This window comes from Phyllobates terribilis, unplaced genomic scaffold (assembly GCF_046119375.1).
Source record: "Phyllobates terribilis strain yellow unplaced genomic scaffold, ASM4611937v1 Scaffold_9__5_contigs__length_417890890, whole genome shotgun sequence".
NCBI classification, from domain to species: Eukaryota; Metazoa; Chordata; class Amphibia; order Anura; family Dendrobatidae; genus Phyllobates; species Phyllobates terribilis.
The window spans coordinates 186860558-186882933 of NW_027362769.1; the positions used below are offsets into that span (position 1 = coordinate 186860558).

Sequence of the window (22376 nt, forward strand, 5' to 3'; positions counted from 1 at the left end):
GCTCCCGATCTCGGGATATACGGCGCTCCCGATCTCGGGATATACGTCGCTCCCGATCTCGAGATATACTGCGCTCCCGATCTCGGGATATACGGCACTCCCGATCTCGGGATATACGGCGCTCCCGATCTCGGGATATACGTCGCTCCCGATCTCGAGATATACTGCGCTCCCGATCTCGGGATATACGTCGCTCCCGATCTCGAGATATACTGCGCTCCCGATCTCGGGATATACGGCACTCCCGATCTCGGGATATACGGCACTCCCGATCTCGGGATATACGGCGCTCCCGATCTCGGGATATAGGGCGCTCCTGATCTCGGGATATAGGGCGCTCCCGATCTCGGGATATAAGGCGCTCCCAATCTCGGGATATAGGGCGCTCCTGATCTCGGGATATACGGCGCTCCCGATCTCGGGATATACGGCGCTCCCGATCTCGGGATGTAGGTCGCTCCCGATCTCAGGATGTAGGGCGCTCCCGATCTCGGGATATACGGCGCTCCCGATCTCAGGATATAGGGCGCTCCCGATCTCGGGATATACGGCACTCCCGATCTCCGGTTATACTGCGCTCCCGATCTCAGGGTATATGGCGCTCCCGATCTCGGGGTATACGTCGCTCCTGATCTTGGGGTATACGGCGCACCCGATCTCGGAGTATACGGCGCTCCCAATCTCGGGATATACTGCGCTCCCAATCTCGGGATATAAGGCGCTCCCAATCTCGGGATATAGGACGCTCCCGATCTTGGGATATACGGCGCTCCCGATCTCGGGATATACGGCGCTCCCGATCTCAGGATATACGGCGCTCCTGATCTCGGGATATACGTCGCTCCTGATCTCAGGATATACGGCGCTCCCGATCTCGGGATATACGGCGCTCCCGATCTCAGGATATACGGCGCTCCTGATCTCGGGATATACGTCGCTCCTGATCTCGGGATTTACGGCGCTTACGATCTCGGGATATACGGCACTCCCGATCTTGGGATATACGGCGCTCCCGATCTCGGGATATACGGCGCTCCCAATCTCGGGATATACGGCGCTCCTGAACTCCGGATAGATGGCGCTTCCGATCTCGGGATATAGGACGCTCCCGATCTTGGGATATATACGGCGCTCCTATTCTCGGGGTATACGGCGCTCCCGATCTCGGTATACAGTATACGGCACTTCCAATCTCGGGATATACGGCGCTCCCGATCTCGTGATATATGGCGCTCCCAATCTCAGGATATACGGCGCTCCTGAACTCTGGATATACGGCGCTTCCGATCTCGGGACATAGGACGCTCCCGATCTCGGGATATACGGCGCTCCTATTCTTGGGGTATACGGCGCTCTTGATCTCGGGGTATACGTCGCTCCTGATCTCGGGGTATACGTCGCTCCTGATCTCGGGATATACGGCGCTCCTGATCTCGGGGTATACGGCGCTCCTGATCTCTGGATATACGGCGCTCCCGATCTCGGGATATACTGTGCTCCCGATCTCGGGATATAGGGCGCTCCCGATCTCGGGATATAAGGCGCTCCCGATCTCGGGATATACGGCGCTTCCGATCACGGGATATACGGCGCTCCCGATCTCGGGATATACGGCGCTCCTGAACTCCAGATATACGGCGCTCCCGATCTCGGGATATACAGCACTCCTGTTCTCGGGGTATACGTCGCTCCTGATCTCCGGATATACGGCGCTCCTGATCTCGGGGTATACGCGCTCTTGATCTCGGGGTATACGTCGCTCCTGATCTCCGGATATACGGCGCTCCAGATCTCCGGATATATGGCGCTCCTGATCTCCGGATATACGGCGCTCCTGATCTCGGGATATAGGGCGCTCCCGATCTCGGGATATATGGCGCTCCTGTTCTCGGGGTATACGGCGCTCCTGTTCTCGGGGTATACGGCGCTCCCGATCTCGGGATATCCGTTTTATCAGGTAGCAGTTCATTAATATCACATTTCCTTCTTACTGACCCAGTAATATCAGTGGTGATTGGTGATAAGACCTGGCTCTGCTCCCGGCCCAAGTCATTATCATGATTATTAATCACTTTTTGGGCACCGCTGGGTCACGTGGGCTGTCGCGTGGCTTTCCTGGCTCAGGGCTGTAATCCTCCCTGTATACTATGTGCGCACTAGGAGAGCGCAGGGCGGCATCTGGGGCTTCAGTGACCAAAGACTTCAGAATAATCGGGAACGATCATCTCCCAATTATCAGCCGGCAATCACTGGACGAACGAGCAAAACCCCCGATAGTCAGATGTGACGAGCTGGAAATCAGCACAAAGTCATCGGAGCTCAGAGACGTGCGGACGACCAAACCGCTAATAAACAACCGCCGACTGGCAAACGTGGCCGGAAAGCTGTCAGTTAATGGCCGTGATCGGCATCTACACCAGGACAAGGGCGAAGTCAGTGATACATTGTGTGTGAGATACGGAGATTGGATTGTGAGCTCCTGGGGTCAGGGATGATAAATGTAACCTCCATCTCCTCTAGGTAAATGTGTCACCAGCACAAGAGGGAACGCGGCAGGAAGGTCCCAGACACCCTGGACACTGCTCCATCGTGTAACATCATCAGGAGGCGTCTGATCAGCTCCAAATGTATTCAGCAGTCGTACAACAAGGAGTCCTGGGGTGATGATCCGACCCCACAGATCCCTGATCTCCCATCATCCCGTCTGTCGGGGATCACATGAAGAGACAGAAGGATCCGCACAAGAAACATACACAGGAGATCTGGGGGAAGTGCTCCAAGATGTCTGGAAAACCTCCTGCCGAGATCCTCCATAACCAGTGTACAAGTGACGAGAAGAAGTGATGGAGGTGATAGGCGGTCACCAGATACTGATGATGGAGGTGACAGGCGGTCACCAGATACTGATGATGGAGGTGACAGGCGGTCACCAGATGCTGATGATGGAGGAGACGGGCAGTCACAAGATACTGATGATGGAGGAGACAGGCGGTCATCAGATACTGATGATGGAGGTGACGGGCGGTCACCAGATACTGATGATGGAGGTGACAGGCGGTCACAAGATACTGATGATGGAGGAGACAGGCGGTCACCAGATACTGATGATGGAGGAGACGGGCGGTCATGTAGCGCCCCGAGGGTTCGGTCGCTACAGAGGTATTGCATCTCACCCAGAGGTGTGATATCTCACTTCCAGGTAAGGATGGAGTGTGGATCAGGACCCTAACACCCACATGCACTACACCACATTTCCGGGGGACAGGGCGACAATGCTCCCGGGTGTGAGCACAACAGTCCCTGTCCCTGGCTGGAGTGGGGGGAGGGAACACCTAGAAAGGGGGAACCCGGTAGTGTGTAGGTGGGGAGAGTAGATCCCGGGTGCACTGTATAGAGGAGTATATATGGTGGGCACCATCTTAGAGTCGAGTTAGTTCCAGAGAAGGGACAGAGCAGCAGCAAGGAGCTCTGTAGGAGCCATGAGCTGAAGGCCAGGGACTGGAGCAGAGCAGAGCTCGTCCTGGCCGAAGACGCAGAGAACCGGACACCGGAGTCTGAGGCTGTGAGGATATTCACATTCAGCAGCAGAAACCACCTGGCAGGGGATTTCAGGTCCTCTGGCCATAGAAAGCCCGGAGGCTCAGTCACAAGCAAGGGACCGGCACCGCCATCGAGGAGCGGAAGGAACCAAAGGCCCCAAGTCACCAGCCATATGGGTGAGCATCACATGGTACACTCAGGGACGTGGGCTACTACACGACTACAGCAGGGTAGCCAGGAAGAGTGCAGTCAGACGGGAAGGCCTTCACCTCCACCTGGCCAGGGGGACTCTTGTTCGCTCACAGACTGACCAGGCCTCTAATGTTAGCCAGTACTCCCGGCAGGGCCTTCTTCATTACCAACAGTAAAGACCCTGAACTGCACTTCATGGACTCTGAGTCATTTCTGCTGCGCCCACGCACCACAACCCTCACCATCTATAGACGCTGCCCTGAGGCTATACTCCTCCCGTGGGGAGTTATACTACCCTCTGCTGCGCACACAACATCAGCCTCAGCGGTCTGCCCCACAGCGGCGGTTCTCAGTGACCGTAATCCACGGGTGGCTTAGTCGGACATTTAAACATTGCAAAACCAAATAAACAGGTCCGCCACTGGTTTGACCACCCTGAGCCACGGGACCGGGTCGCCGCCACGGAGACTACAACCCCCAGCATTACACAGAGACCCGGCTCCGGTTATTTCCCCACACACGGCCCAGGGGGCGCGTCAGTCACCAGATACTGATGATGGAGGTGACGGATGGTCACCAGATACTGATGATGAAGACGACGGGTGGTCACCAGATACTGATGATGGATGTGACGGATGGTCACCAGATACTGATGATGAAGACGACGGGCGGTCACCAGATACTGATGATGGAGGTGACGGATGGTCACCAGATACTGATGATGAAGACGACGGGTGGTCACCAGATACTGATGATGGAGTCGACGGGTGGTCACCAGATACTGATGATGGAGGCGACGGGCGGTCACAAGATACTGATGATGGAGGCGACGGGCGGTCACAAGATACTGATGATGGAGGTAACGGGTGGTCACCAGATACTGATGATGGAGACGACGGGTGGTCACCCTATGCTGATGATGGAGACGACGGGCGGTCACCAGATACTGATGAAGGAGTCGACGGGTGGTCACTAGATACTGATGATGGAGGCGACGGGCGGTCACAAGATACTGATGATGGAGGTAACGCGTGGTCACCAGATACTGATGATGGAAACGACGGGTGGTCACCATATACTGATGATGGAGGAGACGGGCGGTCACCAGATACTGATGATGGAGGTGACGGGTGGTTACCAGATACTGATGATGGAGGCGACGGGTGGTCACCAGATACTGATGATGGAGGTGACGGGGGGTCACCAGATACTGATGATGGAGACGATGGGCGGTCACCAGATACTGATGATGGAGGTGACGGGTGGTCACCAGATACTGATGATGGAGTCGACGGGCGGTCACCAGATATTGATGATGGAGGTGACGGGTGGTCACCAGATACTGATGATGGAGACGACGGGTGGTCACCAGATACTGATGATGGAGGAGATGGGTGGTCACCAGATACTGATGATGGAGGAGATGGGTGGTCCCCAGATACTGATGATGGAGGAGATGGGTGGTCACCAGATACTGATGATGGAGGAGATGGGTGGTCACCAGATACTGATGATGGAGGAGATGGGTGGTCACCAGATACTGATGATGGAGGAGATGGGTGGTCACCAGATACTGATGATGGAGGAGATGGGTGGTCCCCAGATACTGATGATGGAGGAGATGGGTGGTCACCAGATACTGATGATGGAGGAGATGGGTGGTCACCAGATACTGATGATGGAGGAGATGGGTGGTCCCCAGATACTGATGATGGAGGAGATGGGTGGTCCCCAGATACTGATGATGGAGGAGATGGGTGGTCACCAGATACTGATGATGGAGGTGACGGGTGGTCACCAGATACTGATGATGGAGGAGATGGGTGGTCACCAGATACTGATGATGGAGGAGATGGGTGGTCACCAGATACTGATGATGGAGGAGATGGGTGGTCCCCAGATACTGATGGGATTTACATTTCTCTTTTCTTCAGTCACTTTGCATTTTGTTAATTGATAAAAATTAGCTATTAACTCTTCTTTTTCTGGAAGATTTTACCCTAAGGCTTTTGCACAGGACTGTAGTTGTGAATACATGTACATAAATAGGCGGAGGATTGTATACACCTGTATATAGCTGCGTGCACTTGTATATAGCTGTATATAGCTGCGTACTCCTGTATATAGCTGCGTATAGCTGTGTGTGCACATTGGATACATTGTATATTTCTGCGTTTAGATAAACACACAATAAACATTTCTATCTTTACGTATATGCGGTAATTGCGGCACAAAGTTCACTTTCTTATCTATTTTTCTTTCTTAGCAAAAGTGCAAAACAACCAAAGATGCGAAAACCTGCGAGGAAAGTCCTGTAACCACCAGCAACAGATCCCCGGTCATTGATTGATGGAGCTCACGCCGGGCCGGCTGATAGTACTGATCGGCTATGCGTTACTTTCTTACCTAATTCTCCTCACAGCTGAAGGATTGTGACAATTGCATCCTATCCCAATAGTTTGTTACAATGTATCAGGGCAAGTATCATGCATTAGTTTTACATGCAGGCAGTTTAGCTGCAGAGGATTGTCTGGATTGGATGCAATGTAACAAACTCTTAGCCATGAGAAGTATTATGCTTGTATGGATCTCACTGACAATAAGCAAAGAGCTTGATAGTGTCTCAGGAGTGGAGCATTACTCCTCCACAGACCTCCAGCTCCTCCACAGACCTCCAGCTCCTCCACAGACCTCCAGCTCCTCCACAGACCTCCAGCTCCTCCCACAGACCTCCAGCTCCTCTCACAGACCTCCAGCTCCTCCCACAGACCTCCAGCTCCTCCACAGACCTCCAGCTCCTCCCACAGACCTCCAGCTCCTCCACAGACCTCCAGCTCCTACCACAGACTTCCAGCTCCTCCCACAGACCTCCAGCTCCTCCCACAGACCTCCAGCTCCTTCACAGACCTCCAGCTCCTCTACAGACCTCCAGCTCCTCCCACAGACTTCCAGCTCCTCCACAGACCTCCAGCTCCTCCCACAGACTTCCAGCTCCTCTCACAGACCTCCAGCTCCTCCACAGACCTCCAGCTCCTCCCACAGACCTCCAGCTCCTCCCACAGACCTCCAGCTCCTCCCACAGACTTCCAGCTCCTCCACAGACCTCCAGTTCCTCCCACAGACCTCCAGCTCCTCCCACAGACCTCCAGCTCCTCCCACAGACTTCCAGCTCCTCTCACAGACCTCCAGCTCCTCCACAGACCTCCAGCTCCTCCCACAGACCTCCAGCTCCTCCCACAGACTTCCAGCTCCTCCACAGACCTCCAGTTCCTCCCACAGACCTCCAGCTCCTCCCACAGACCTCCAGATCCTCCCCCGCTGTTCTCTGCAGCTCTGACCCCTGTTCTTCCATGTTTGGACCTTAGATTGGTGAATGTTCCTGCAGTCCCACTATGTATACACCATATGATCCCGTATATCCCTCGTATAACCTGTGGGGGCTCCAGGTGGGCTGGTCGTTATCTGAAAGTCCCTACTGATCTCACTAGATCGTCACTGTCCTCCATTACCTCCTATTTGTCATCTGCTCTAATCTATTGGCTGTAAATTAGTCACACGAGTAGTGAAAAAAGCCGCGACATGAGCTCCGGCCGTGTGCACTGAGTCCGGCGATCCATCTCATATGACGCTCTGCATACAGGATATTCATTCATTTTCTCGCTCATATACAGCGAACGCCATTACAGAGATCATCATCACTGTCCCCAATGGGGCTCACAAACTGCACTCCATCAGTCGGTCATCGGAGTGTGGAGGAAACACACGAACACGGGGAGAATGTAGAAACTGTTTCCAGATGTTTCCTTGGTGGGATTTAAGCCCAAGATCCCAGCGGTGAGAAACAACAATGCTAACCACTGAGTCACCGTGCAGCTCTATAGTACAGTGCTGACCACTGAGCCACCGTGCTGCTCTATAGTACAGTGCTGACCACTGAGCCACCGTGCTGCTCTATAGTACAGTGCTGACCACTGAGCCACCGTGCTGCCCTATATATAGTACAGTAATAACCACTGAGCCACCATGCTGCCCTATATTTAGTAAAGTACTAACTACTGAGCCACTGTGCTGCCCTATATATAGTACAGTGCTAACTACTGAGCCATCATGCTGTCCTATATATAGTGCAGTACTAAACACTGAGCCACTGTGCTGCCCTATATATAGTACAGTACTAACCACTGAGCCATCATGCTGTCCTATATATAGTGCAGTACTAAACACTGAGACACTGTGCTGCCCTATATATAGTACAGTGCTATCCACTGATCCATCATGCTGTCCTATATATAGTGCAGTACTAAGCACTGAGCCACTGTGCTGCCCTATATGCCCTATATATAGTACAGTGCTAAACACTGAGCCACCGTGCTGTCCTATATATAGTGCAGTGCTAACCACTGAGCCACCGTGCTCCCTATATATAGTACAGTGCTGACAACTGAGCCACGGTTCTGCCCTATATATAGTACAGTGCTGACCACTGAGCCACCGTGCTGCCCTATATATAGTACAGTGCTAACCACTGAGCCAATGTGCTCCCCTATATATAGTACAGTGCTAATCACTGAGCCCCCGTGCTGCCCTATATATAGTACAGTGCTAACCACTGAGCCACCATGCTTCCCTATATATAGTACAGTGCTAACCACTGAGCCACCATGCTGCCCTATATATAGTAGAGTGCTAACCACTGAGCCACCATGCTGCCCTATATATAGTACAGTGCTAACTACTGAGCCACCATGTTGCCCTATATATAGTACATTGCTAAGCACTGAGCCACCATGTTGCCCTATATATAGTACAATGCTAACCACTGAGCCACCCGTGCTGCCCTATATATAGCACAATACTAACCACTGAGCCACCTTGCTGCCCTATATATAGTACAGTACTAAACACTGAGCCACCGTGCTGTCCTATATATAGTACAGTGCTAACCACTGAGCCACTGTTCTTCCCTATATATAGTACAGTGCTGACCACTGAGCCATTGTGCTGCCCTATATATAGTACAGTACTAATCACTGAGCCACTGTGCTGCTCTATATGTAGTACAGTGCTGACCCCTGAGTCACTGTGCTGCCCTTTGTATAGTACACTGCTAACCACTGAGCCACCGTGCTGCCCTATATATGGTGCAGTGCTAACCACTGAGCCACCGTGCTGCCCTATATATAATACAGTGCTGACCACTGAGCCACCGTGCTGACCTATATATAGTATAGTGCTAACCACTGAGCCATCGTGCTGACCTATATATAGTACAGTATTAACCACTGAGCCACCGTGCTGCCCTATATATAGTACAGTGCTAACCACTGAACCACCGTCCTGCACTATATATAGTACAGTGCTGACCACTGAGCCACCGTGCTGCCCTATATATAGTACAGTACTAAACACTGAGCCACTGTGCTGCCCTATATATAGTACAGTGCTGACCACTGAGCCACTGTGCTGCCCTATATAGTACAGTGCTCCCTATATCTAGTACAGTACTAAACACTGAGCCACTGTGCTGCCCTATATATAGCACAGTGCTGACCACTGAGCCACTGTGCTGCCCTATATAGTACAGTGCTCCCTATATATAGTACAGTACTAAACACTGAGCCACCGTGCTGCCCTATATATAGTACAGTGCTGACCACTGAGCCACCGTGCTGCCCTATATATAGTACAGTGCTAACCACTGAGCCACCGTGCTGTCCTATATATAGTACAGTGCTAACCACTGAGCCACCGTGCTGCCCTATATATAGTACAGTACTAATCACTGAGGCACCGTGCTGCCCTATATATAGTACAGTGCTGACCACTGAGCCACCGTGCTGTCCTATATATAGTACAGTGCTAACCACTGAGCCACCGTGCTGTCCTATATATAGTACAGTGCTAACCACTGAGCCACCGTGCTGCCCTATATATAGTACAGTACTAATCACTGAGGCACCGTGCTGCCCTATATATAGTACAGTGCTAACCACTGAGCCACCCGTGCTGCCCTATATATAGTACAGTGCTAACCACTGAGCCACCGTGCTGTCCTATATATAGTACAGTGCTAACCACTGAGCCACCGTGCTGTCCTATATATAGTACAGTGCTAACCACTGAGCCACCGTGCTGCCCTATATATAGTACAGTACTAATCACTGAGGCACTGTGCTGCCCTATATATAGTACAGTGCTAACCACTGAGCCACTGTATGCTCAGTATGTGCAGGGCCGGGGTTAGGGCAGGGCAGACTAGGCATTTGCCTAGAGCCCCTCGTCCCTTGGGGCCCCCAGCAGCTACAGCAGGAGCTTCACTGATCTACTATATAATCGTCTTATCCCATCTGTCTGTCCGTCCAGGAAATCCCGCGTCGCTGATTGGTCCGGCCGCGGCCAATCAGCGACGCGGGATTTCAGAACAAGATTGCGGCTGTTAGCGGCTCATCTGCCGCACGGAGGTCAGCGGCGATGCAGCTGGGAGATGACCTGTACCCGCACAGACAGCGCCGCTCCCCGTTCCTCACTAACACGGTTCGCTGATTAGTCGCGCCCGGTCGGCCGCATACATATTCTAGAATACCCGATGCGTTAGAATCGGGCCGCCATCTAGTAATAGCATCAGTGAAGCTTCCGATGTAGAGACTGGTTGAGGACCTGTAGTGACATCACAATCATGTGACCATGATGTCACTACAGGCTTTGCAGTCTGAAGAGCTTCAGGACCTTTGGTGAAGGTGTTACATTGAAAGATGAGCGTGCAGTGAAGGACCGGAGCAGCCACTGAGCCTCCCCCATCAGAGGGATAGAAGCGCTCACTGGCCGGAGCTCCTGTCCTCCAGCACAGAGACTGAGGGGAGGGGGAGCCAGAGACCGGCACCTACAGAGCTGAGCTGCCAGAGAACTTCTCCTGTGTCCACCTGTGTGCTGCGCTGCTCCTGCCAGCCTCCTCCGGCTCCTGCTAGCCTCTCCCTGCTCCTGCCAGCCTCCTCCTCACAGCCTCCTCCTGCTCCTGCCAGCTCCCTGCAGAGGAGAGGGCAGGGAGATGTCTGCTGGGACAGTGCTGCTGTGAGCAGGAGAAGCTGCAGCTCATAGTGAGGAACATCTTCATTCCCTTCAGCATAAAGCAGTGTGTATGTGTGTGTGAGGTGTGTGCAGTGTGTGTATGTGAGGTGTGTGTATAGTGTGTATGTGAGGTGTGTGCAGTGTGTGTATGTGAGGTGTGTATGGTGTGTATGTGAGGTGTGTGCAGTGTGTGTATGTGAGGTGTGTGTATGGTGTGTATGTGAGGTGTGTGTATAGTGTGTATGTGAGGTGTGTGCAGTGTGTGTATGTGAGGTGTGTGTACAGTGTGTATGTGAGGTGTGTGCAGTGTGTGTATGTGAGGTGTGTGTATGTGAGGTGTGTGCAGTGTGTATATGTGAGGTGTGTGTATGTAAGGTGTGTGCAGTGTGTGTACCTGAGGTGTGTGCAGTGTGTGTATGTGAGGTGTGTGCAGTGTATGTATGTGAGGTGTGTGTATAGTGTTTATGTGAGGTGTGTGTATGTGAGGTGTGTGCATGCGAGATGTGTGCAGTGTGTGTATGTGAGGTGTGTGTATGTGAGGTGTGTGCAGTGTGTGTATGTGAGGTGTGTGCAGTGTGTGTATGCGAGGTGTGTATGTGAGGTGTGTGCAGTGTGTGTATGTGAGGTGTGTGCAGTGTGTGTATGTGAGGTGTGTGTATGTGAGGTGTGTGCAGTGTGTGTATGTGAGGTGTGTGCAGTGTGTGTAGGTGAGGTGTGTGCAGTGTGTGTATGTGAGGTGTGTGCAGTGTGTGTATGCGAGGTGTGTGCAGTGTGTATGTGAGGTGTGTGCAGTGTGTGTATGTGAGGTGTGTGCAGTGTGTGTATGTGAGGTGTGTGCAGTGTGTGTATGTGAGGTGTGTGCAGTGTGTGTATGTGAGGTGTGTGTATGTGAGGTGTGTGCAGTGTGTGTATGTGAGGTGTGTGCAGTGTGTGTATGTGAGGTGTGTATATGTGAGGTGTGTGCAGTGTGTGTATGTGAGGTGTGTGCGTGCAGTGTGTGTATGTGAGGGGTGTGTGCAGTGTGCATGTGAGGTGTGCGTGAGATGTGTGCAGTGTGCGTATGCGAGGTGTGTGTATGTGAGGAGTGTGCAGTGTGTGTATGTGAGGAGTGTGAATGTGAGGTGTGTATGTGAGGTGTGTGTATGCGAGGTGTGTGTATGTGAGGAGTGTGCAGTGTGTATGTCAGGTGTGTGTATGTGAGGTGTGTGCAGTGTGTGTATGCGAGGTGTGTGTATGTGAGGTGTGCGCAGTGTGTGTATGCGAGATGTGCGCTGTGTGTGTATGTGAGGTGTGTGCAGTGTGTGTATGCGAGGTGTGCGCAGTGTGTGTATGCGAGGTGTGAGCAGTGTGTGTATGCGAGGTTTGCGCAGTGTGTGCATGCGAGGTATGCGCAGTGTGTGTATGCGAGGTGTGAGGTGTGTGTATGTGAGGTGTGTGCAGTGTGTGTATGTGAGGTGCGTGCAGTGTGTGTATGTGAGGTATGGGCAGTGTGCAGTGTGTGTATGTGAGGTGTGTGTATGTGAGGTGCGTGCAGTGTGTGTATGCGAGGTGCGTGCAGTGTGTGTATGTGAGGTGTGTGTATGTGAGGTGTGTGCAGTGTGTGTATGTGAGGTGTGTGCAGTGTGTGTATGTGAGGTGTGTGTATGTGAGGTGTGTGCAGTGTGTGTATGTGAGGTGTGTGCAGTGTGTGTATGTGAGGTGTGTGTATGTGAGGTGTGTGCAGTGTGTGTATGTGAGGTGTGTGCAGTGTGTGTATGTGAGGTGTGTATATGTGAGGTGTGTGCAGTGTGTGTATGTGAGGTGTGTGCGTGCAGTGTGTGTATGTGAGGGGTGTGTGCAGTGTGCATGTGAGGTGTGCGTGAGATGTGTGCAGTGTGCGTATGCGAGGTGTGTGTATGTGAGGAGTGTGCAGTGTGTGTATGTGAGGTGTGTGAATGTTAGGTGTGTATGTGAGGTGTGTGCATGCGAGGTGTGTGTATGTGAGGAGTGTGCAGTGTGTATGTCAGGTGTGTGTATGTGAGGTGTGTGCAGTGTGTGTATGCGAGGTGTGTGTATGTGAGGTGTGCGCAGTGTGTGTATGCGAGATGTGCGCTGTGTGTGTATGTGAGGTGTGTGCAGTGTGTGTATGCGAGGTGTGCGCAGTGTGTGTATGCGAGGTGTGCGCAGTGTGTGTATGCGAGGTTTGCGCAGTGTGTGCATGCGAGGTATGCGCAGTGTGTGTATGTGAGGTGTGTGTATGTGAGGTGTGTGCAGTGTGTGTATGTGAGGTGCGTGCAGTGTGTGTATGTGAGGTATGGGCAGTGTGCAGTGTGTGTATGTGAGGTGTGTGTATGCGAGGTGCGTGCAGTGTGTGTATGCGAGGTGCGTGCAGTGTGTGTATGTGAGGTGCGTGCAGTGTGTGTATATGAGGTGCGTGCAGTGTGTGTGTGAGGTGCGAGGTGTGTATGTATGCGAGGTGTGTGCAGTGTGTGTATGTGAGGTGTGCAGTGTGTGTATGCGAGATGTGCGCAGTGTGTATGCGAGGTGTGCGCAGTGTGTGTATGCAAGGTGTGCGCAGTGTGTGTATGCGAGGTGTGCGCAGTGTGTGTATGCGAGGTGTGTGCAGTGTGTGTATGTGAGGTGTGCAGTGTGTGTATGTGAGGTGTGCGCAGTGTGTGTATGCGAGGTGTGCGCAGTGTGTGTATGTGAGGTGTGTGCAGTGTGTGTATGCGAGGTGTGTGCAGTGTGTATGTGAGGTGTGTGCAGTGTGTGTATGTGAGGTGTGTGTGTATGTGAGGTGTGTACAGTGTGTGTATGCGAGGTGCGTGCAGTGTGTGTATGTGAGGTGCGTGCAGTGTGTGTATATGAGGTGCGTGCAGTGTGTGTGTGAGGTGCGAGGTGTGTATGTATGCGAGGTGTGTGCAGTGTGTGTATGTGAGGTGTGCAGTGTGTGTATGCGAGATGTGCGCAGTGTGTATGCGAGGTGTGTATGCAAGGTGTGCGCAGTGTGTGTATGCGAGGTGCGCGCAGTGTGTGTATGCGAGGTGTGTGCAGTGTGTGTATGTGAGGTGTGCAGTGTGTGTATGCGAGGTGTGTGCAGTGTGTATGTGAGGTGTGTGCAGTGTGTGTATGTGAGGTGTGTGTGTATGTGAGGTGTGCGCAGTGTGTGTATGCGAGGTGTGCGCAGTGTGTGTATGCGAGGTGTGCGCAGTGTGTGTATGCGAGGTGTGCGCAGTGTGTGTATGCGAGGTGTGTGCAGTGTGTGTATGCGAGGTGTGTGCAGTGTGTATGTGAGGTGTGTGCAGTGTGTGTATGTGAGGTGTGTGTGTATGTGAGGTGTGTGCAGTGTGTGTATGTGAGGTGCGTGCAGTGTGTGTATATGAGGTGCGTGCAGTGTGTGTGTGAGGTGCGAGGTGTGTATGTATGCGAGGTGTGTGCAGTGTGTGTATGTGAGGTGTGCAGTGTGTGTATGCGAGATGTGCGCAGTGTGTATGCGAGGTGTGCGCAGTGTGTGTATGCGAGGTGTGCGCAGTGTGTGTATGCGAGGTGTGTGCAGTGTGTGTATGCGAGGTGTGTGCAGTGTGTATGCAAGGTGTGTGCAGTGTGTATGTGAGGTGTGTGCAGTGTGTGCTGTCTGTGAGAGATTTGTATGTGTTTATATGAACATGTGCTGTGTGTAATGTGTGGATCTACTGAGCATTTGTTGTGCAGCGTGTGTGTGCCATGTATGTGTGTGTGCCGTGTACAAGTGTGTGATGTGTGTATAAGTGTGTGCCTTGTACATGTGTGTATATAAGTGTGTATGTTTATATATTTTATTGCATTAATCTAACTTGTATATATGTTAATAGTCTATGTAGCTGGTCGGGTGCAGAGACACACTGTGTGTGCATGTGTGATCCACATTTATAAATCACGGCAGTGTCCCCATCATTCTTCCTCAACCGGTGTAAAGAGGCCGTGAAACAAGCGTCGAAGGACTTATTGTGGATCGCGCTCATTAAATGGCCTGAACTCAGCGCATGTAAATACAACCGAAATGTTTGCGTGTGATGGTGCAGAATGTCAGCATTTAGGGCCACACATTAAACTTTTGCCTAGTGCCCACTTTGCCTAAAACCGGCCCTGGGCATGTGTTATATTTGCAGCATCACTGGTTACATAAACACCACATTTTCAAGTTTAATGCCGGATCTGCATGTTAGGGCTCTGAGGTTGTTAGTGTCAAATGATATTTTCCTGTAAGTTTCATAACCATGCCTGGCAAGTGGTGAAAATGGCCTTTTTGGGGTTATCGGCAGAGTCTTTAAAAAACAACCAGACTCGGGAAGACCTAACAGTTGTACTGGGAACTTCCTTCGTGTTGGTGTTATGGGGAACGGTTGCCCGCCTTCTGTCTGCGGCCACCACACTGCTTCTTCCTGCCTGTTGGGGTGCTCTGCCTCCCTCCCCCTGTGTGCTGCTGTCCTCGCTCTGCATGTCCTCCTGCCAGGTTGGGTCAGTTACTATATCATCCACCACCTCGTCTTCCACTTCCGCACCCTGGTCCTCCTCCTGAGTTTCTGGCAATTGTGTCTCATCATCGTCCACCTCTTGTGACACTTTCCCACCGTCGCCTTCGTGTGACTGTTGCTGCTCAAATATTTGGGCATCGCTACATGCGACCTCCTCTTGCCCCGCTTCAAGTGGACCGGGCGAGAAGCCCGAATCTATAAATGGAAAAGTGAACAGCTCTTCAGAGTGTCCAAGTGTGGGATCACTTGTCTCCGGGTACTCGGCATGGTGGGAGGAAGGAGGATCAGGGTGAGGAATATGCGGTCCAGACTCACGGCTACTGAGACTTGACCGTGTGGAAGACGGGGTGGTGGTGGTGGTGGCTATGTGACTGAAAGCATTATGCGCTATCCAACCAATAACCTTTTGACACTGCTCTGGGTTCAATAGTGGTGTGCTGCGGTCCCCTATAAATTGGGACAGGAAGGTCGAGCGAGAAGATGTGGGTGTTTGTTGTGGCACAATTTCAGCTTGCCCACGGCCTCGGCCTCTGCATGCATCATCACCATCACGTCCAGTTCCCCGTCCCTTGCCACGTGCCTTGCCCATTTTAAATGGAGGACAGTATCTTCCACACTCACTACAAATGGCTGAATTTGGAGCGAATTTATATGTGATCCGTGTGACGGACAAACTACAGTTTTAAATACCTGGCCTGTAGGTAAGTAGTGTGAACAGCAAACTGGTGTGAATTGCTTCACTCACACACTGAAGGAAATTTTTAATGGAGGCCAGAAATGGCAGTATTTTCTGACAACGTATATGTGATCCGTGTGACGGAGAAAACACAGTCTTGAATAGCTGGATTTCTAGTGCTGTAATATGGAAAGGACCTGGCTGTATTCTGCAGTGCCAACAAGCAAATGGCGCAGAAAAAATGGTGTTCTCTGGATTGCTATTTAAGCAAATAATGAGGATTAAGATCCAAAGAAAAGTATTCCTGGCCCCTGAGACCTGGGCCTATGTATAGAAATATCTAACAGCAGCAGAAGGCAGAACTGGAATGGAGCCTCTTGTGCTATATGCACTGCAGTCTACTATATACACTGCCTGCCTATATACCCTGCCTGCCTATATACACTGCCTGCCTGATATCTCTGCAGATGGATTAGTCCTCAGAAGGACTGTTTGTAGAGATGGATATGTGTCTCTAATATAGTCTGGTACACCTACACTAACTAGAAACAAGCAAATCTCTCCCTGACGCAGCAGCAGCTCCTCTCCCTACACTGCCTGATCCGGAGTGACTGTGACGAGCATGGCGGCGCCAGGTCTGATATAGACCTGATGATGCTGTGCGGCCAGCCAATCACTGTAATGCCCACAACCAACATGGCTGCAGCATTACAGTGAGTGGCAGGCAATCCCTGCATGTTCATTGACTCTGTAAAGAGCGCCAAACATGCAGGGAGGAGACCCGAGCTCCAGCCCGAGCAACCCCGGAAATACTCGGCGAGCATGTCGAGCAGTGAGATGCTCAGGTGGGCACCGAGCAGTAGCAAACATGCTCGCTCATCACTAGACAGTACACAGCAGTACTGATGGTTGTAGATGGGAATCCAGCACCTGAAATAAAAAGCATTCTAGAAGCAGTAGCATGGAGGGCATGAGATAGCAGAATTGAGCAGTGTATCTGTGAATCTTGCACTGAGGTTGGATAAAACGCTTACTAGAAGCAGCAGCAGCAGCATGGAGGACATTATACAGCGGTACTGAGCAGTGTAGCTGTGAATCAAGCACTAGGGTGAAGTAAAACACTGGAAGCAGCACAGTCTGTTTGTCTACCTGTGTCTCTGTCCGTCTCTGTTCCTCCTCTTCCTCCCTTGCCATCTCTATAGTAATCTGATTCCTCAGTGAGCTGTCCGTCATCTGTCCTGAGTGGCTCAGATTTTAGCAGTTTTCCAGAGTGAATACGGTACAGAGATGTATCCGGCAGCTAGGCATGCTGGGCAATGTAGTTCATCAGTTGTGACATCATAGAGGGGCGTTAGTCGTTACTGGGGCTATATTTCTCCCATTTACAGAAGTCAATGACGGGTGGAGTTTACATCCAGGAGAGCTGGAGAGGAGGAAATAGCTGTTCCCCCCATTATATGTTGTCCCGCGGGTTCTTCCATGTCACTGCTGTCGGCCTCTGACACTTTGTGACAGGCTGTAATATTAGTGAATATTTCATTATATACCACCCTTCTCTCACCGCAGAATCAGGACACATCCCGGGACTGGCTCTGCATGAGTTAACTGTCATTAGCATCCGCAGGGACTTTGCTTTATGTCTGCAGTAATCATAAATGCTGTTCTTAAAAATTAACAGTCCCATATAAAGTAACTGCAGACACATGCTAAGAAAACACCCAGAAAACACCGTGAGCTTCACGAGCGAACTCCGCCACCGCCGTTATAACGTGACAGCTGATTATAAAGTGACAGCTGACTATAAAGTGACAGCTGATTATAAAGGGGCCGCTGATTATAAAGGGACAGTTGATTATAAAGGGGCAGATGATTATAAAGTGACAGTGACTATAAAGGGACAGTTGATTATAAAGTGACAGCTGACTATAAAGGGGCAGCTGATTATAAAGTGACAGCTGACTATAAAGTGACAGCTGATTATAAAGGGGCAGCTGATTATAAAGGAGCAGCTGATTATAAAGGGACAGTTGATTATAAAGTGACAGCTGACTATAAAGGGACAGTTGATTATAAAGGGACAGCTGACTATAAAGTGACAGCTGATTATAAAGGGACAGTCGATTATAAAGGGGCAGCTGATTATAAAGTGACATCTGATTATAAAGGGGCAGCTGATTATAAAGTGACAGCTGATTATAAAGTGACAGCTGATTATAAAGGGGCAGCTGATTATAAAGGGATATCTGATTATAAAGTGACAGCTGATTATAAATGGGCAGCTGATTATAAAGTGACAGCTGATTATAAAGGGGCGGCTGATTATAAAGTGACAGCTGATTATAAAGGGACAGCTGATTATAAAGGGACATCTGATTATAAAGTGACAGCTCATAATAAAGGGACAGCTGATTAAAAAGTGACAGCTGATTATAAAGGGACAGCTGACTATAAAGGGACAGTTGATTATAAAGGGACAGCTGACTATAAAGTGACAGCTGATTATAAAGGGACAGTCGATTATAAAGGGACAGCTGATTATAAAGTGACAGCTGATTATAAAGGGGCAGCTGATTATAAAGTGACAGCTGATTATAAAGGGGCAGGTGATTATAAAGGGACATCTGATTATAAAGTGACAGCTGATTATAAAGGGACAGCTGATTATAAAGTGACAGCTGATTATAAAGGGGCAGCTGATTATAAAGGGACATCTGATTATAAAGTGACAGCTGATAATAAAGGGACAGCTGACTATAAAGTGACAGCTGATTATAAAGTGACAGTTGATTATAAAGGGGCAGCTGATTATAAAGGGACATCTGATTATAAAGTGACAGCTGATTATAAAGGGACATCTGATTATAAAGTGACAGCTGATTATAAAGGGACAGCTGATTATAAAGGGGCAGCTGATTATAAAGGGACATCTGATTATAAAGGGACAGCTGATTATAAAGGGACAGCTGATTATAAAGGGGCCGCTGATTATAAAGTGACAGCTGATAATAAAGGGACAGCTGATTATAAAGTGACAGCTGATTATAAAGTGACAGCTGATAATAAAGGGACAGCTGATTAAAAAGTGACAGCTGATTATAAAGGGACATCTGATTATAAAGTGACAGCTGATTATAAAGTGACAGCTGATTATGAAGTGACAGCTGATTATAAAGTGACAGCTGATAATAAAGGGACAGCTGATTAAAAAGTGACAGCTGACTATAAAGGGACATCTGATTATAAAGTGACAGCTGATTATAAAGTGACAGCTGATTATAAAGGGGCAGCTGATTATAAAGGGACATCTGATTATAAAGGGACATCTGATTATAAAGTGACAGCTGATAATAAAGGGACAGCTGATTGTAAAGGAGCAGCTGATTATAAAGGGACAGCTGATTATAAAGGGACAGCTTATTATAATGTTACAGTTGCTGGGAGGTCAGTTCTGTTAGGGTACGTGCCCACGATCAGGCGCAGTAGTATTTTTCCTGCTTCCAAAATGCTGCGTTCTACAGTACAATCAGAGAGGATTTATAGAAATCTCCTGCCCATTGTGCTTCTATTTAACGCAACATAAACTCACCTGCTGTGCGGGTTAACGAGCCGCAGCGTGTCAATTTCTGCAGCGGAGACGCTGCTCTCCTGTGTGTATTTCCCCAATAGACTGTCATTAGATGCGGTAAATGCGCATAGTTCCAAAACACATGCTTAAACGGAGAACGCAGCGTTTTTGGACACAGCGAAAATACACTACTACTCCTGATCGTGGGCACGTAGCCTAGCTTCTGGGTGGGGTGGATGATGAGAGTATCGGTCCAGCAGTGCACCGGGTTGTGTGCTCCATCGGCTGCTCCTCCTGCGGCTCTTTATAATGCATCATATGGTTCCCGAGTAGATGACAGCGGCGTCCACACAATGCGATGTCCCGGAGCCGGGGCGGAATAATCCGTATTGATAGTTTACAGACACAGACTAGCAATCTGGGGGAACCTAGAACATCTTAAAGGGGAACTCCAGCTCCGCTCACTTCAGCATCTGGAGGTGAGACACATCGGTGACATCATATCTACAGACGTATGTGAGCGAGCGATGGAGCCGTATACAGCAGCAGCAGCGCTACAATGTGTCAGTGAAGGTGGTCGGAGGATTGTGTGCACTGGATACAACGGGAGCAAACAATAATCCTAAACTGAGACAGGTATTAGGTCTTCACAGGCTGCAGAACGGAGAAAAGAGCGGAGCTGAGATCTGACAGCAACAGAGATCCTCAAATCATCCGGGATGGAAGCGCAAGGCTATGTGCCCACGATGCAGAAATGCTGCAGATTTTTTCTGCATCTCCCTGGCAGGAAAAACGCATGCGGATTGTACATGCGGACTGTACATGCGGATTGTACATGTGGATTGTACATGCGGATTGTACATGCGGATTGTACATGCGGATTGTACATGTGGATTGTACATGCGGATTGTACATGCGGATTGTACATGCGGATTGTACATGCGGATTGTCCATGCGGATTGTACATGCGGATTGTCCATGCGGATTGTGCATGCGGATTGTGCATGCGGATTGTACATGCGGATTGTACATGCGGATTGTACATGCGTTTTTCCTGCCAGGGACATGCGGATGTGAAGCGTTCTTCATTTGCATTTCCGCATGCGGGTTGTGATTTTAGCATCAGTTGGAAAGTGCTTGACAACTTGGTCACACTATATAAATCCATGCAACCGGCAACCGGCATATATAGTGTGACCAAGTAATAGTGAAAAAAAGAATAAGAATGGTAAAAAAACAAACAAAAAAACATTATATTCACCTTCCGATGGCCCCCGGTCTCCTGTCCGGTCTCTTGTACGGCTCACTGTGATGTAAAAGGACTTTTCATGACGTCATTTAGTCATGTGACAGGTCACACGACTGCCGACGTCAGCGGTCTCGTGACCCGTCACATGACTAAATGACGTCATGGAAGGTCCTTTTACACCATCGCGAGCTGCCGGGGAGCCAGGACGCATCAGAGAGGAGACCGGGGGCCATCAGAAGGTGAGTATAATGTATAATTTTTATTTTATTCTTTTTTTTTACAGGTACTATGGTACCCGGGTGTGGATGAGTCTCCTCTTCTCCAGACCCGGGTACCATCCGCACATTGAATCGCTTAATATCCGCTTGTGCACATGTAGTTATGCGGATATTAAGCGATTCAATGTAAGTCAATGGCGGCGATTGTGCTGCGTGTCCGCAAAAATAATGGACATGCTGCGTATTTTTCTGCAATGATAATCCGCAGCGGAAATTTCCGCAGCATGTGCACAGCAATGTGGATTATCATTGGGGATCATGGGGCACAGATTACCAAGCGTTTTTTAAGCGTTTTCGCTGCGTAAATTCCACGTCAAAAACGCTTGAAAGACGCATAGTGGGCACGCAGCCCAAAGGGGAGAAGTCATTAATCACTTTACAGCAGGAAATGGATGTAAAAAGTTGCAAATCTTTGTGTAACCTGTGGTTATGCTACAACGTGGCTACTTTTGCTGCCAGCTCTGAAATTTACCCAAGAAGTAAAAGAATTAAGCCCTATCTTCAGTAAATTTCTTGTTTCCTAATTATTATCAGATGTCAATAAAGAAGCACTCCTCCTCCTCCTCCTCCTGGTGCCCTCCTTCCACTTCTTATCATAGTGTTTATCCTCTTACTATATTGCACCCATCATATTATACAGCACTGTGTGCTTACAATTGCTCATTTTCCCGTTCTACCCAGTTAATTCTTCTCTTTTCTCTGCTCTATGTAGATACAGGAAGTCTCTTGTCCCTGCTTTTATCATTCCCCTCTTCAGCTCCTGACCCAGCTGCTTCCCCACCCCCCTGCCTGGGACTTTTGCAGTGATGATTTGCTGCTTCTACATAGAGCTTAGAAGGATTCAGCTCCTCAGTTATAAATCACTTGATATCATAGACCTAATGGAAAAGAGAAGAATTATCTGAGTAGAAAGGAAAAATGAGCAATTGTAAGTGCACAGCGCTGTATAATGAGGTGACTGCAATATACTAAGAGGGTACAAATTTTGATGGGAAGAGGAGGAGGAGGAGGAGGACTGCTTTAATGAATGCTTCAATGTTGTTCACCACATAACAGCCTGGAAGGTTTTTTTTCGGCATTGGTTCTTGAGCCGCGGAGTTTCCTGATCGATGTCGTGATCGTCGGGATAACTTGTGATCAGACACTTTGTATCCGCACATTAGTAATATTGTGTCTCTTCATCCTCGGATCTCTCAGGTTCCTCCAGGATCTACGGACTTCATCCTTTACATCTTGGCCCAGTCCAAAGGTTCCTGATAATTACCCCTCACATCTCCTCTAATGAGTGGAAGCCTCCTGGGGATGTTATTGGCCCCGG

At 49.9% G+C, this 22376-nt stretch overlaps 1 long non-coding RNA gene across 1 annotated transcript in view; it reads right to left on the reverse strand.

Annotated features, from left to right (window-relative positions):
- Positions 1-17478, reverse strand: part of LOC141160909 (uncharacterized) — a 35069-nt gene extending 17591 nt beyond the window's left edge. Inside the window, exon 1 of the long non-coding RNA XR_012250567.1 lies at positions 17116-17478. This is a non-coding gene — a long non-coding RNA (uncharacterized lncRNA). The remainder of the gene's footprint in view (positions 1-17115) is intronic.
- Between the last annotated feature and the right edge of the window lie 4898 nt (positions 17479-22376).